Here is a 15328-nt window from a genome sequence, read left to right as displayed (position 1 = left end):
GTATTACGTTAATAAAAGAGTTTTAGAAAAATGTAGTTTTATTACTGTTTTTATTATTTAAACATTTAGTGTCAGAAGTGGACTTTACTTGAAAACTACCCACAAAAAGCATTTTTTCCCCTTGACATATCTTGTTTATTTTTTTCAGAATTAGACGAAATTAATTTATATCAACTGTAAGCAATAATATCACAAAATGGAGAATATTTTGGTAACTTTTAAATATTAATTGAAATATAACAATAATTATGTTTACTGTTATAACTTTTGTAATATAATCTGGCAATTGTAAAAAAAAACTGAACCACTTTTCAATCAGATGCATGAGTAACGATGATAAATAACTGATAAACAGTAATTATTATTCAATTGTTTATTGGTATCACATTCTCTTTTCTCTGATTTTCTGCCTTTTAATTAGTTTAGCCTTATTCTCAAATACAGCAAAGCTGCATATTGAACCCAGTGGCGTGCCGTGACATTTGATGATAGGGAAGCTGTGTTTCTGTAAGAAGCCGACTTCCAGGGGCAATCAGTTAATTGCGCGTCAGTGATGACCTAGGGTCCATTCGTACGTGCGTGGTGGCGGAAGAGACGTATCTGACAAAAACCGACAAAAAAGAAACATTAAATAAACATATAGTATGTACAAAATAGTTTGCTTTAGGACAATCAGCCGTTCGGACATCCTGGGTGTCGATGTGGTTCTTTGATGGTCGATCGAAGGTGGCCTCGGGACAGTGGCGTTAACAAGTCTGTAGGGCACGGGGAGACTTCCTCTGTTGGCGTCGAGGACACGGTCTAAGTCCGAAATGGCACGGGTTACGGGTTGGCACAACAGACAAGAAATTGTATTTTTTTTTTTTTTTTTTTTTTTTTTTGCGCGTTGACACACGGCGTTTTGGTTATTCGGAACGTTAACCGAGTGCGAAGTGTCCTCGATTGTCGGGGATTATATCAATCTCTGTTCTTTCTTTCGTCCATTTGATTGGTCATTCTCCTTCAATCGCGCTTCCCGAGTTGTTTGTCACTGGTTACTAAACGTAACGCGAGACTCGTACCTGGAGCGCAAGGAAAGTCAAAATCGAAGATGAATTCGATTTTCCACCAATCATAGGACGACTTCATTCCGCGATTTATGGTTTCTGCCTGGCAATTTGATATAAACAATGGGTGTCCGACTACAAACGACTTTTTCCTGTTTTTTAAACTAATAAATTTTTCTCTAAATTAACCGTTTTTTCACGTCTTTCGTGACGGGTCGGACCTGTCCGGAACCTCACATTTTCATAAAAGTTTTAAACAAATACTGGAAATAACAAAAATAAACATTTTATGTATTTTAGTTCTAAAATACAAATAATACACACATAATACAAATTGATACGATACAAACAATGATAGAAAAACTTAGTTTATAAAAAATTTAAAAAAACAACTCTATTCGGCGATTTTTGCGCAAAGTCGTTAATTACTTTATCATAAAAGTCGCTGGTCGTCGACTCCATGAACGTATTTGAAAGCTCTTTTTCTATCGAAAGCGACGCTAGCGACGACAATTTTTCCTCCACCCAGTGGCTAAGGGATAGAATCGTTGGAAGCGTTACACGTGTGTAGCTTTCACCAGCTAAACCGGCTGAGGTTGGTGCTCTGTAAAGCGCATGCGCCAATGCTGTCTGTCTGCTTTACACCATTCAGTTATTCTCGCCGTGGAAGCTGTCTTGTAAGCGCTTCCATTCCGCCACTGATATTCGAATATACAATAGCAATCTTATCCTTTTTTCACGTGTAGTATAGAAATTTGTAATAAGATACATAATGCAGTTATGATAAAATATTAATTCAAAGTATTGTACGTTAAAATATGAAAATTTATATTTTAGAAACAAGGGAAGGTCATTGGAAGATGGAAGCGACGCTTCCACCGCTTCCAATGACGGCACGCCACTGTTGAACACACATCTTGTATGTGATCAAAAGATCTATTTCTATTGTTTATAGAAAATTTATATAAAGCAATAAGAACAGGTTATAAATAAATTAACAAAATAGGAGTACATTATCAAACCATTTTATCGCGAACAATTGCACTTAAAAATCAAATTTTTGGCGGGTGCTGAAGCGGAAACGGGAGACATTGATCTGCCCCTGCTCCGAGAGATTGGAATGAAAAAAGTAAAAAGAAAAATTGGTCCATAAATACATAAGATTGAGAAGCATTGGTCTTGAGTGTGTGTAAAATGTTTTGAAAGCATTAATTTTAACTTTATGTTAACTTTAATTAATACAATTACTTTCTTTTTACAATTTTTTTAAACATTTTATTTAAATCAATACAAAAACGTTTGATGATAATTCAATTTTTAAAAATTCCAGCAACGAGTTGCTTAACTATCCCAGCAACATTTAAAAAACTGCGTGTGTGGCGCCATCTGTTACGATGGCGCCACACATATGGCCAAAAATCATAATTTTGAGGGTAGGGATAGGTTTTATAAAAAATTATAAATGCGAATAACGAGTAAATTTGTCTAAGTCCGATCCCCTCGAGATATGACACGACTCCCTTTATCTCCCCACTTCTCGACCTTTAACCACCAAAATTTAAAAGCATCAATTTTCCTAATACACAAACCTCTCTAAAAATTTAGAAATTTTTGACATGCACAGGAGTTACTAAGCCTCAGAGAGGTGAACAAAATCGTGCCCCCCACACTAACACCCATACATACAGGAAAAAAAAACGAATTTTTTTGCACATCTCGAAGTTTCAAGGTCCCCGAGTTCAAAAATCTAAACATCTTACGGGATCATTTTTTTGACCGATCGCCATACTTTACCGTTTCTGTTGTATACAGAGAGAAAGTAATAATTTCATCTAGAAGTTATACAGTATAGGGGGTCCTCGTTTAATGTGGCTAAATAGAACCACTTTAAGTGAATCTACGTAAAGAAGGAATTGTTAATTTGTTGTAAAACCGTGTTGTATTGTCTTAGAAGTGTTGAACACAAGATCGTGTTAATAACAATAACCATTGTTATAGAAACGGCGAATACCACCGGAAAGAAGAGAATCAACTAAATAAAGGTGGAAAAAGCCATGTGATTGTTATTAACGCGATCTTGTGTTCAACACTTCTAAAGAAGGAATCATAAATTCATAGTAAATCATAAGAAATCTTCTTCGTAACACGTAACACATAACTTCTATATTTTAATTAGGTCGTCAATAAAGCATAAGCAGATGAAAAAACGTGAAAGAAATTTTTATTATCAATATTTATGCATATGTAAAATATTTTTGGGCTGCAATTTGAAAAAAATTGTAGACCTATAAATTTCCACTGTCGGCTGTCTGTCTGATAAATCGAGCTGTACGTGGGAGTAACATAAAAGTGCAGGGTTAAATTATACAAATTCCACATTTAAAATTAAGTAATATTATGCTTGTGTTATTTATAATTTTGAAATAACTGCTTTTCAACAAATTTTCATTATATTGCATCATGAAAATCAAACGAAATGTAATATTAAAAATAAGAAATATAATCTTCCTTTTTAGAAAATATTACAATTTTTTATTTTTATTTTCTTTACTTTCATTGCCACATTCTCCATTTGTATTAACTTCTTCCTCTTCAATATTTTCATCGGTATCGAGTATAAAATCGTCGAAAAAATCTGTTAAGTTAGATTCGAAATGTACAGATGCATTGTGTTTAGTACAATATTCTTCTATTGTGGATGGAATCACGACTTTATCTATTTCAGCATCTGTTTTACTGTCTGAAGCTTGTTTTAATGATTTCTTCGTATTCTTTTTTCGATCATTTTGATTCTTTCCATTTTCGATACATGACAGAAGCACTTACATTAGCTGATGAACTAATATTTGGTTTGTTCAAAAGTGAAATAACACTCAGTAAGCTCAGTAAGGTTGTTTTCACATTTTGGGTTGGATTCCATCGTTCGCAGCAAAGTTCTCCGCTTGAGGATCATCTCCTGGAGGATAAAAAGTCGATATGCAAATGTTTCCATTTGGACGCAAAAATTTTCCAATGAAAGGAATAGTCGGAGGAGCGAAAGGATAACTGGGTATTTTAAAATACCCAATTTTCATATATAGTGTTAGATGGTCCGAAAATGTCCACTTCCCATTCAGATTGAACATTTTCGTAGAGTAACTTCACTAGAAAATCTTCCACGGGTTCTTTTTGTAAACTTTTAAATTCCAGCTTCAATGCATTTTTAACGCACTCTGAGTCATTTGGGATGCCATTAATGACCTTTGTTTATTTTATAGTATCTTGATTTGTTAAAAAAATATGGTGTTCTAATAATAAAAATAATTAAATACGAGTAATAATGAAACAAACAATGAAAACATCTCTAAAATTAATTATTAATTTATTTAATATTTCGCATTTGTGAAGAAGTTTGATACTGTGTTTAAACTTCTATATTTTAAATAAAAACTAAGATACAATTTTCTCATAAATTACTAACATACTCCTTGTAAGTTTATAAGACTATAATTCAATTTCCGCGGAAAAATCACATGATTTAAAGTTGTATTTGTAAATATTCTAATTCCATATTACTTGCCATTTAACCTAGGTAATTCTTTTTATCTACAGTATATCTTTTGTGAATTAAATAAAACAGTATTATTAAAGTATTGTGCTCACCTACGTATCACAAAAATGAACAGTTTTTTAATATTGATGTCCCTAATATCAGTACATTCGTCCTATCAGAGACAGTATATAATTGAAATACGGGGTATATATCAATATATACAGTATATTATTTATCTTTTCGGCTGTAAAAATATCATTTCAATTGAATTCTAAATAGCAAACGGATTGGACGGGACACTTTAAGTGACATAAAAATTACGACAAAACGTATATACTCGTACTGTACATTGATTAATTATTAATTCATAGTAAACGATGTGCGCAGAAGAACGACAAAGAAAAATGAAACTTGTTATGAACGGAAGGGTGGACGAAGGTCGATTTAGGCAGGGTTCGAATATCGAGTTACGAAGGCGACTTGCTGGTCACTTCAAGTGGTGGAAATATGTTCGATATTCTTGCATTTATGATCTAAGCGACTAATAAAAATCGATATAGGGATTTGTCTGCTTTGTAGTTATTAAGTAGGTGTATAATTTTTCTAACATTTTTCTTTTTTCAATAAATGATTTATAAAAAAAAATTACAAAGCTGTTGATATCATAAATACCAGAATACCGCATATCATCTCACATTTTAAAGTAGCAGGCAAAAAATCTTCTTCGTAACACAACATTTGAACTTTCACCACAATAAACGGTTGTTGTTGTAACCGTTTTAAGTTTACTACTGTACTACGGTTATTGTTGAGTAAAAAAATAACTCGGGAAAAGTTTATGGTTTCTTGGTACCGTAAGCTTAATTCCAACAATAAAAGTTTAATTACATCCAGTGGCGTGCCGTCATTGGAAGCGATGGAAGCGCTGCTTCCACCTTCCAATGACCTTCCCTAGTATTTTATAAAATATAAATTTTCATATTTTAACGTACTTTTAATTAATTAAAATTACATAATGCAGTTATAATAAAATATTATCTTTTAGAAATTTCTATACTACATGTGAAAAAAAAAAAAAAAAGATGAGATTGCTATTGTATATTCAAATAATTCGGTGGTGGAAGGAATGTCGAAACCGGGTCAGTTTCCAATCAGCCAGATTATATAGGCATTGGCACATGCGGTTTACAGAGCACCAACCTTACGGTTTAGCTGGTAGAAGCAACACACGCATAAAGCATCCAATTTTATATCCCGGAGCGGTTCTGGGCTGTTAGCCGTCTGCTAGATATTCGGCCACCCTTGCCCGATTATGTGAATCGTGAGCAGACTAGATCAACGGCGGGCAACCCCCGGCCCGCGGGCCAGCTACGGTTCGTGAAAAGTTTCTATCCGGCCCGCGAGATCTTTAATAGATTAGTTATTTTTCCAATTTAACAATTAATAGTTATTTTTCCAATTCTTTGTAATTTTCGAAAACGATAAGAGAAATAAATGTAGTAATTAACTTTAGAAGAAAGAGTTAAAAACAAGACGACTTTGTCGATTGGGAATTGACCTAACGATCTATTTCCATTGATTTAATCTCATTCGTCATGTTTTGTGTAAGGCACAGAAAATGAACCACAAAAAATATTAATCGAGGGATTCAGTTATATTAGTTATTGAATTGTTAACAAAATTTCGGACAATTACTAAGTTAAGTTATAGGTTTGATATATGAAAATTCGAAGGGAAATTGATTCATTGATAAAAATGTATTTTTGTTTAATTATCTGAAATTATAAAACACTTATTTCATACTGAAAATATAAGTTTTCTAAATAGCCTATTAATAGTTGTTTGTTTCCGGTTAGTCTTATAGTAAAATCGCTTAGGATGAACACCTGATGACGTCAGAAACGATTGTCGAAGAGACTTTTGTCTCATATTGTGAAGAATTAGACATTTAAGAAGACAGCTAAGTTAGGAATACCATCCTGATAAACAAGCTTGTTCATGTATCTCCATACAGGATCGTCGAGAGCTTGTATGGGACCTGGGGGTACAGCGGTCCCTTAACCTTTTTTGAATTTTTGGAATAAATGGAATACGCAAAATGTTTTTTATATTAATAAAAGTCTAGCAAATGAGTTGCGCAACTTTCCCGGCTGTTGAGATTTTTTATTTAAAAAATAACTTTTATATTATTAATCAAATAGCGCCAAACACAATTTTGTTTATTTATCTATTATGAGATTTTGTTATAAAAATTTTCTATATTTTTAATTATTATAAAATGTCAAAACACTTAATTTTGAGCGTAAAGATGAGTTTTATAAAAATCTGTAAATGCTAACAAGTAAAATCTTTATTAAATCACTTTACTCGAGATAGATAACATGATTCCCTTTATTTCACTACCCCCTCGACCTTTAATTACCAAAATTTAATAGCATCAATCCCTAATAAACAAACTCTCTGCAAAATTTCTGAAATTTTAGACAAAAAGCACAGGAGTTATTAAGTTTCAAAAAGGGTGAATAAAATCGTGCCCCCCACATACTAATACCCATACATACAGAAAAAAAGACCGAATATTTTTTGCATTTCTCGACGTTTCAAGATCCCCGAGTCCAAAAATCTTGGGTAATAATTTTTTGACCGATCGCCACACTTTCCCTCCATTATATATAACAGCCGGGAAAGTAAAACCCGCCTTAGAACTTTTTGAACATATTATCACTCAATAATATTGATATAATTAAAAAATTACGCATGTAAAACTATTTATTTGTATTAGTACTTTTAAGTTACATTTTTAAATTTGGCGAAAAAGTTAAATATATTTAAAAAGTAAATCGCATAAATTTCTAATTAATGGCTTTCGCTTTGTAAGGAGTCAAAACTTTATTTTTTTTCGTGAACTGGAATTTCACAATTATATCTTAATGAATCTCTGATCCACATCTCCACCATTTGCATTTTTGTCATTGCATATATACAATTTTCTTTGAATGGTCTCACCACATTACACTGTCCGAAGCTTTTAGCACTGAAATAAGTACTGCTATCTGATGAGGCAATAGTCGATGTATTTATATTACTACTGTGTGTGTCAATTATATTCTTCTTGTAATTATTTGATAAAGAAATGTCATTTTCTTGGTTACCATTCTTTTGTTTTAATTCATCGGTAACATGTTTCAATTCTAGAATAAGTGATGTGATGGATTTAAATTCTTCCATACATTTATCCGAAGCCATTTTCATATCAGTGAATAATCTATTCGTTTCTTTACGTAAATGAAACAAGTTTTCTTCATTATTCTTCATAAATTTATTCCAATTTTGATAGTATTTGATGAATGATAAATATTCTTGTGCTAACAATATTGCGTTTAGTTCTAGGGAAGTAGCAACGTTCTTTAGTAGCTTATCTTTTATATCTGTTAATAAAGTACGGAATAAATGGAAATCCTCTTCACGTTTTATTTCATGATATTTAAGATGAAGGAATATTAATAGAAAAATTGTATTTGGATTCAGCAAATCATAATCAAAAACCTTCCAAAAAATGTCGATGGTCATATTTACAAATTTATAAGCAATGCACTTGATATAATCCTTCAGAAATTTGAATTTATATTTATTCTCTTCCACTGTAGGCTGTTTAGAAAAATATGCAACCGCGATTGTAGATATGAGGAAACATACGAGTAAAATTTTAAAGATTGCTTGACACATCTTCATATTGAATGGATGAATAATTAAACAATACTATTCTTTATTGTCATATAATTCGAAACAATTTTTCTTTTATTTAATGCTTAATTGTTACGCTATTTACTTGCAAGTTCGTTTTGAAAATGTGTTTTATTTTCTAAATTTAGATTAATATATACGATAACGTCCTAGGGCCTGTTTACCGACCGATAATTTAATTTATTTGTAATTCTTAATTCACAGAAAACCTCGTTAGGTCGAATTTTAAAAGATAAAAAATCCCGACTTCCGAGTTTAATGCCCCATTTTCTCAGATTTTCCTAATTCCGTAAATTTTTCGTTATGAAGCAGTTTCTCCAGAATCAGTTTATAAAATGATTATGAAATTGTACGGTATACAGTTTATGAAACTTTTAGGTTCATTGTCATTTTAGGTGCCCTCTTGGGTCCCAGTCATAATGCTGCGCCAATAAAAATACATCGATGTCGGAAAAAATCTATAATGGTAATATTAACAATTTACGCACTTCTTATTGCGCTGCAATTTGAAAGAATAGTAGACCTATAAATTTCCACTGTCGTCTGTCTGTCCTTTCTTAATCTCGAGAAATGATGTTAGATAGATGAAAGTCAAGACCATATATGAAAAGCTTAGGGGCCAGAAGGTCCGATTAACTATATACGAACTTCTGATTTTAATTTTTGATTTGAAATCAGACGTTCGTATATATTGATTTGATTTCAATTCAAAAATTTTCCCCAGAACAGAGATGACCGACATGACTGTTGTTATCAGGAAAAGTGTGATGTACAGGGCAAGACATTAATAATTTGAGATCGAGACCATAAGATATATTTTAAATTAAATAAATTAAAAATATGAGCCCAGCATCGTGACGATGTCACAATAATTTTTTCTCGTTCGCACATATATTTAAATGCGTAAGAAAATAAATGCACAAAGTAAAATTCGAAAATTTTGCTACTATAAAAGTATAGTCCACCAGAATCAATGTTTCTCAGAACATGGTACTGACCGCTAAATTGTGGTACGCAAATACCAGAATTTTGTAGGTCTAATGTACTGTACAATACATCTAACATCAACTATTACGATAACAACACTCTTACTGTTCATTTAGATCAGGGGCGGTGAACTGTTTTAGCTACCACCCCAAAATATATTTGTGTAAGTCGATATTATCCTGTCATTTTGAAAAGGACAAAATCGATACAAATTTAAATTAAACACTATCTATTGAATCATTTTACGCTGAAAATAATAAATAATAGACAAACCAAATAAAATTTTCATTTTGGAATACAATATTTCATTGAAAACTTTTACTCTTTCGGTTTTGGAGAAATTCCTTATTACCCCCAATAATCTCATTTTTACCCCATTTGGGGTAATTTACCCCGTTTTCCCGACCGCTGATTTAGATTGTCAACATTATATTTCCCATTAATTAACTTCGGAATTAATTTATTCGATTTTTTTCAGTTATAACAAATACTGGATTATTATAATTAAAGTACTACTATTCATTGTTGTCTAGAGAGGTATATAGCAGTTCACATTCAATCACCATATGGTGATATTTCAAGACATGTAGACAAATTTGGCTCCTTGAAAGACAGTATCACATTGCATGTGAGAAGTATCACAGAAGATCGATTACCGGTAGTCAACCGAACACAGTGTTTATCGCCTTCAGAATAGGAATCACAATGATCCGTATCCCCTGCAATGCTAAGGTCTCTCTGTATCGTGAATGTGTTGTACTGTACAAATAAAATGCTTGTTGTTTACAGCGCCAGTACTAATTAGTACTAAAACACATAGTAGTTAGTTTTAGTACTAATTTTTCTTTTTACGTAAATGTCATCATTTCAAATTTGGTTTCATCTGGACTGTTAAATATCTTTCTAGACGGCATTGAATAGCTGGATACTTTAATTAAGATCATCCGATACTTTAATATAAATTATAATTAAATCCGCATTTTAAGATATTACTTTAATACGAAAAGTAATAGCTTTAATTTGATAACATAAAAAATATTTATAAGAAATTATTAAATTAATTAATCGTTAAAACGTCTAGAGGGTGGTAAAAATCGTGACATTCGTTAGAGCGATTAATTTACAAAATACTTAATTAACTTGTCAGTTTAGTGGTTGGCGATAATAATGGCATCTGCCATAAAGTTTCTAAATGGAATGTCGATTATTTATTATTTTAAAATATGTCGTACGCAACACTTGTTAAATTATAAATACAAAATTATAAATATTGTAGTCTGTAGCTATTGTTCATATTAAAAGAATTAGAGAGGATAAAAGAAGACATAATTTTCTTTTTACAACAGAAATATTTTCAGCTTTTTCACTTGACTTTTTCGTCAATTTTCCTCAAACAGAAGAATAAGTGAGCGTTGCACCTGAATGAGTTTTAGGAATAAGTTTGATTGGAACTCCGATTCTTCTGTGAACTTGAAAGGTTTCAAAGTTACAAGGAAAAAAATATTTCTTTTTTTATCATTTTGGTATAGAAGTGAATAACTCTAAATGTTTGAAATCTAAAACAGAGATGATGTGCATCGACGCCGGACTCAATATCATTATTTATTCATATGTTAGGAAACTTCGTTCCCTCTTTTGTCCCATCCACACACTGTATACATTCAAGTAGTAGTTACTTCAATTTCTAGAGTACGTTTCTTTGAAACTGATTTCATTGTTGTGAAACTCTCCGAACCAGAAACATCGTTTCACAGCTGACAACAGATAAATGGAGTTTCTATTTCTTAACGATCAGATACTAAACTAAACTCGTACTCGTAACATGATAAAACTGTACTGTTGGGTGTTTTTAAATCTACCGACTCTCCTCAATCAAACATTTTTGTGTTCATATTCGTTATTCATTTGTTACATGTTCACGGATTCATGAGGCTTTAACATCGGTCTTACAGGACTCACAAGTCAACATATAAATAAATATGTGGTACTGTAAGCTTATTATCTATGCTTAAGGCACTACGTGCTCTTTTACATGTAATATAAGCGGGTCAAGTGTTCACGTTTATCTATATCCTATCTCTTCAACGTCTCTTCTTTGCAATAATTCAACAACCAGATAGGATTCTGCAATTGGTTTCTTTAATTTGTTGTCTCTGAGATAATGTTCTTGCTGTCCGAGCGACGACAAACACTATCTCATCGAATACTGTTCACAAGTTTTTGATAGTTTTCTATTGAGATAGAATCTCTACGGTGGCGCAATTTTCATCGTTCTTCTCCAATTGTTTCTATGTTTTCTTTATCGCTGAAACGATATGATTGCCGGGTCGTTTAGAAATTCGCTACGCAAACAAAAAGATTGATTTTCTCGTTCCAACATTATCTTCGTCACTATGTTAACATTTGGTTGTATTCAGACATTTCTTTCCACACGGACGGTCCGTTTGCGATCGTTACCGACATCATCTACTATATAAAGCTGAAAAAATTGGCAGTCTCGTTCTGTCACGGTTTGCCAAAAACGGCCACTAGAGGCGCCTCTAGCTATTATTTAAATTAACAATATAAATTATTTTATATTTTTACAATATAATATTCAGCATATTATTATTTTTATTTGTAATTTAGTATGCCCCGATGCCTGCATCGGGCCTTTTGACTTGTTCTTGATAAAATCTATTCCATTCTTATCATCTCTCTCTGACTACATGAAATTTATTCAATGTGTCGTTTCGAAATCTTCTATTTGGTTTCAGTTTTACTGTTTCTTTTTATCCGTTCTTTTATTCAAAACGCTCCTCAATTTATCTATCGTCTTGAATTGCAGCGAATTTTACACCGTTTTTCAGTATTTTCTTTCGTGTCAGAAACGTACTGTACAGTATAGAATCTTAACGTTCACCTTTATACCTTTATGTTTTTTGGGGTCACTTGTTTGGTTTACTTACCGGTTGTTTTCATCTATCATCTAAAATCTTACACTTTTATTCTTTAAATTTTCAACTCAGTTGAAAGCATTTTGTTGTTGTTGTATGCAGTTTCCAGTAAACTTTAATAATTTTTTCTTTGTGAAAATTTCTACGAAATTCAATGGTAATTTTTAATATATATCTTACACAGCATTATTAATATGATTTTGGAGGTTGCAGAACGTATTCAATTACTTTAAAAATGAAAAATATTCATATCATTTGATTTCAAGATATTTTGTACATCTTAAAAATAATTAATTCTATCCCGGAATCCCGGGACAAGCAAAAGACCGGGAAATGAGAAACCCTAATTATAAATAAATGAAAAATAACGAGATACGAACTTGTACCGAATGAAACCTGCTCGAAGACGAATATATTTCGAAAAGTACTTATGAATTTAACAAACGTAAAAGAATTGCAAAAATTTATTCCTATTTAAAATTATGGTTGTAAGAAATGGGGAAACGTGAATCTTAATATCGATATCATAATCGAATCATAATTCATAATATAAGTTGAGTGGTAATAATTTATTACTGAGCATTTTCTGTGATAAAAGTTCATGAGAAATTTGTAGGGCATTACATCTTGTTAGAAATATTTTGTTTTTCCTTACAATTTCGGATATATAATTCAATTTATTTAATTTTTAAATATCAAATAAACATATTAAAATTTATAATAAATGAATTTGGTTGATAAATATCAAATTCCGAGAAAACTTTATAACTTTAGTTACTTGGTTGTTAATGGAAAAAGGTAGCTCGAGTCTTGGGTGATCTGTCGAGAAAGGTGCGTGCTTCCCGTGAGGACTTTCTATGGGAAACTTGTGTTAGACAAGCAAAGAAAACCCAGAAAACTCCGTGTTGGTGGAATGCAAATCCACGACCGAGGTTTAGGGGTTTTATGAACTAGTGGGTCCCTTAATAGGATATGCTAAATTGTTTACAATGGGACCTAGCATATCTGAATCAACACATCATGAAAATTTTCGAGTCAATTGAAACTCGAACCCGGATCCCCCAAACACTAGGATGACTTTACGATCCAGTCTGAAATTTTTGAAAATGTTTTCAAAAAATAATAGAGTGGATTGTCAAAATCCTCATTGTTACAAATGTTTTGTTGTTAGAAAATCAACTAATTGTTTAATGCAGCCATGTATCTTCGAGACATATTTTTGTTTCTTATCGTTTTTTCATCAATTTCAGAAAATGTTTGTTTTGAATTTTTTAAGGAAGGTAATAATAATAATAATAAAATTCATAAATAAAATTTTCATTTTATATTCATTCATTTGTTTGCAGATAATGCACAAGAAGACATTCCACCCGAATCAAAATCAAAACGTGAATGTAAGCATATTTTATCATTTCATTAGAGCTGAGTTTAAACAATTTAAAGCATATGTCTCACGCTGAGCGGCTTCAATTAAAGGCCTTATATCTTTAAATTTATTATTATTTAATGGAGGAGAAAGGGCTTCTATGTCTTATAGCTTAGGATTACAACACGTCTAAATTTGAACCTGCATCAGGGCCGGATTTTAGGCGATTGGAGCGATTGGTGCCAATCGGGCCCCGCGCTTGAAGGGGCCCCGCATCACGTCAAAATTTATATATTTAAAAATAGTACATGTTACAAAAATAAATATCTAGGTATATTATTATTAAAAATAAAACAACATATTTCAATATGTAAATTAATAGTTAATTAATTTTGTTGTTTAAAGTTTGAGGAACCCCCAAAAAAAATTCAATCGGGCCTCGCACCTATTGGATCCGGCACTGACCTGCATCACAGTTACTTTTATATCATTCCATTCGTACAATTTATTTAAAGATTTCACTGAAATTTTAAAGAAATTTCAACAAAAAACTAAAAAGTTAACCGAGAAATATTTACAAAATTTAAAAGTTAAGCCCGTATTAATTGAAATTCGATCGAGAATGAAATTATACACGGATACATTTTGGCAATATTTTCAATGCATGCCATCTCCATCAAACGAAATTTGTTCAGGGAGGCAGATGCATCTGAACACATTTTGTATACGTTGCTGGGCGCATATTAAGCCACTAACGATCAAACTCCTTCGTGGCATGAAGATAACAACTTACAAATTCTTCTACATAATAGAGAAATTTAGCATAATGGGAAAGAACCTATTCTATCCTTACGAGCTCGAAGCAGAGAAAACGTTTTTTGAAAAATTGTGTAAATTTTGCATCATTTCTACAATTCTTAATGTGATTCTTGTCATTCTGGTAAGTTTATTTTAAAAAATTGCCCATTCTTCTATGTTGCAAATCATTTTGGCATTCTTGCAGCTTGTAAGAAATTATTTTAAGAGGGATTCTTCATTAGTTGATACGCTAATAGAAGGTTAGCCTTAATTTTTATTTAATTTTTTTCTTTTTTCTTTTGTAAATTATATTTTATTTAACAGGTAAAGATACTGAAGAAATTAGTTATGGTCAACGAGAATCCATGGATAAGAAGGATGAGCCAGAAGTAGGAGAATTAACAGTAGACATGGATGATCCAGAAGATATATTAGTGATTAGAGATGATGAATCAGATGCAGAAGATTTACAGGAAATAGAGAAAATTGTAAATCATGATTCGGAACGCAAAGGATATGAAATCAAATTTAATGTTTTTTGTGAAATAACTTAAAAACGTAGGCGTTCACGCCAACACATTTACTTGAGAGAAAAAGAATACAAACTTTTAACGTAAAATTTGGAAACATTTTAAAAATTAAGTATTATCTACGCGCATAAGCACAGAGATGTAAAAGTGGAGACAAGCGGAGATATAAACGTATAAATAATAATAACTGATCGCTTGTCTCCACTTCTACGTTAAATTAGGAATTTAAAAATCTCTTTTCTTGACTTATTCTTTTTCCTCAAATTTATCTAATTTGGATAACTCATTTATATTACTAAAACTTTCTGTTTCGGAATATCAAGACCTAAATTGACTAAAATCGGATAAAATTAAATAAATTATTTCCTGTTGTTTCTTGTATTTTTTTG

At 31.7% G+C, this 15328-nt stretch overlaps 1 long non-coding RNA gene and 1 pseudogene across 1 annotated transcript; one reads left to right on the top strand and one right to left on the bottom strand.

Moving 5' to 3' along the window:
- Positions 1–3568: 3568 nt before the first annotated feature.
- Positions 3569–4279, bottom strand: LOC136969746 (ubiquitin-conjugating enzyme E2 R2 pseudogene; annotated as a pseudogene).
- Positions 4280–13432: 9153 nt separating this feature from the next.
- On the top strand, positions 13433–14662 carry LOC136969717 (uncharacterized). The gene is made up of 4 exons (XR_010879858.1): positions 13433–13525; positions 13592–13639; positions 14127–14551; positions 14615–14662. It is a non-coding gene; the product is annotated as an uncharacterized lncRNA (long non-coding RNA).
- The last annotated feature ends 666 nt before the right edge of the window (positions 14663–15328 follow it).

Source organism: Centruroides vittatus, unplaced genomic scaffold (assembly GCF_030686945.1).
Source record: "Centruroides vittatus isolate TY-2023 unplaced genomic scaffold, ASM3068694v2 contig_18, whole genome shotgun sequence".
Taxonomy (NCBI): domain Eukaryota; kingdom Metazoa; phylum Arthropoda; class Arachnida; order Scorpiones; family Buthidae; genus Centruroides; species Centruroides vittatus.
This window is presented reverse-complemented; position numbering and strand designations above follow the sequence as displayed.